This window comes from Mus caroli, chromosome 19 (genome assembly GCF_900094665.2).
Source record: "Mus caroli chromosome 19, CAROLI_EIJ_v1.1, whole genome shotgun sequence".
Classification (NCBI taxonomy): Eukaryota; Metazoa; Chordata; class Mammalia; order Rodentia; family Muridae; genus Mus; species Mus caroli.
Window position 1 is genome coordinate 7127124 of NC_034588.1, and position 2682 is coordinate 7129805.

Below are 2682 nucleotides of genomic sequence, written 5' to 3' on the forward strand. Positions count from 1 at the left end.
CTTTCTCAGTCTGTTTGTCATTTGTATATATGAGGGCTACTGATTTTTGTGAGCTAATTTCATATTCAGCTACTTTGTTGAAAGTATTTATCAACTGTAGGAGCTCCCTGAGGAATTTTTTAGGGTCACTCATGTATACCATCATATCATCTGCAAATAAAAATACTTTGACTTCTTCCTTTCCGATTTGTATCCTCTTTGGTCTCCTTCAGTTGTCTTACTGCTCTAACTATGACTCTAAACATTATATTGAAAAGGCATAAAATGACCAACTTTATCTCGTTCCTGATCTTAGTAGAATTGCTTTGAGTTTTCCATTTACGTTGTTGTTGGCTGTGGGCTTGCTGTAAACTACATTCATTATGTTGAGATATGTTTGTTCCCTGTATCCCTAATCTCTCCAAGACTTTTATCATGAAAGGGTGTTGGACTTTTGTCAAAGGTCTTTTCTGTATCTAATGAGAGGATCATGTGCGTTTTGTTTATATGGTGGATTATGTTTTTCAATTTATGTATGTTGAACCATCCCTGCATCTCTGGGATGAAGCCTACTTGGTCATGGTGGACAGATGATCTTTTTCATGTGTCCTTGGATTCTGTTTGGAAGTGTAAGGGAAATGGTCTGTAATTCTCTTTCTTTTTTGATTCTTTATGTGGTTTGGGTACCAGGATAACTGTGGCCTCATAAAACAAATTTGGCAGTGTTCCTTCTGTTTCTGTTTTTGTGGAATAATTTGAAAAGTGTTGGCGTTAATTCTTTGAAAATATGGTAGAATTCTGGCCCTGGGCATGTTTTTTGGTTTTGGTTTTTTTGTGGTTTTGGTTTATGTTTTGTGGGTTTGTTTGTTTGTTTTGTTCTTTGTTTTTATTTTTTGGTTGTTTTAGGGGGATGTTTCTGTAGGAGTTAAGGTCTGTTTAAATTGCTTATCTGGTCCTGATTTATCTTTGAAGTGGTACATATTGAGAAAATTATCTATTTCCTTTAGATTTTCAATTTCGTGGGCACCATTTTTAAAGTATGTCCTTATGATCCTTTGGATTTCTTCAGTGTCTGTTGTTACATTCCATTTTCATTTCTGATTTTATTAATTAGATATTCTCTCTCTGCCTTTTAGTTAATTTGGATAAGGCTTTGCCAGTCTTACTGATTTTCTCAAAAAACCAACTCCCTGTTTCACTGATTCTTTGTATTGTTTTGTTTGTTTCCATTTTATTGATTTCAGCCATTAGTTGGATTATTTCCACCTGCCTCCTTTAGATGTGATAGCTTATTTTTGTTCTAGAGCTTTCAGGTGTGCTGTTAAATTGCTAATATGAGATCTTATCAGTTTTGTTGTTGCTGTTGTTGTTTTTGTTCTTTAAGTAGGCCCTTAGTACTGTGAACTTGCCTCTTAAAACAGCCTTGGTTGCTGGGGAGTGGTGGCGCACGCCTTTAATCCCAGCACTGGGGAGGCAGAGACAGGTGGATTTCTGAGTTCAAGGCCAGCCTGTTCTACAGAGTGAGTTCCAGGACAGCCAGGGCAGTCTGTTTTGTCAAATATTAAAATTATTATACCAGCTTTCTTTTAGATTCATTTGCTTGGAATATCTTTCCATCCTTTTACCCTGAAGTGACATGTCCTTGAAGTTAATTTGTATTTCTTGGATGCAGCAAAAGGATGAATCCTGTTTTTGCATCCATTCTATTAGTCTGTGTTTTGGGGTGGGGATGCAGATTGAGACCATTGATATTGAAAGATAGCAATAAGCAGTGTTTGTTGATTTCTGTTATTTTGGTGTGGTGTGTGTGTGTGTTCCCCTCTTGATTTGCTTGTGTGAGGGTTTTTTGTTTTTGTTTTGTTTTGGACATGGTTACCACTGTAGGTTGGAGTTTTCCTTCTAGTGCTTCTTGTAGGAATGGATTTGTAGATAGATATTGCTTCAATTTGGTTTTCTCATGGAATATCTTATTTCCTCCATCTATTGTGATTGCTGGGTACATCAGTCTGGGCTGGCATCTGTGATCTCTTAGAGTCTGCAGCACATCTGCCCTGGCCCTTCTGGCCTTTAGAGTCTCAGTCAAGTATATTTCTAATAGGTTTGCCTTTATACAGTACTTGGTCTTTTTCCCTTGCAGCTGTGAATATTCTTTCTTTGTTCTATACATTTAGTGTTTTAATTATTATGTGCTGAGAGAACTTTCTTTTCTGATCCAGTCTATTTGGCATTGTGTGTGCTTCTTGTACTTTGATAGGCATCTCCTTCTTTACATTAGGGAAAATTTCTTCTATAATTTTGTTGAAAATACTTTCTGTTTCTTTGTCTTAGTCAGTGTTTTCTTGCTGTGAAGAAACATCATGACCACAGCTATTCTTATAAAGGAAAACATTTAACTGGGGCGGCTTATAGTTTCAGAGGTTTAATCTATTGTCATCATTGTGGAAAGCATGGCAACATCCAGACAGACTGATGCTGAGAGTTCTACATCCAGACAGACATGATGCTGAGAGTTCTACATCCAGATCTGTAGGGAGCAGGGAGTGACAGAGACAGAGAGAATAAAACAAATTAAAGTTTTTCTTTTTTGGTTTTTTTGTTTTTTTTTTTTCCGTTTTCGAGACAGGGTTTCTCTGTGTAGCTCTGGCTGTCCTGGAACTCACTCTGTAGACCAGGCTGGCCTCAACTCAGAAATCCGCCTGCCTG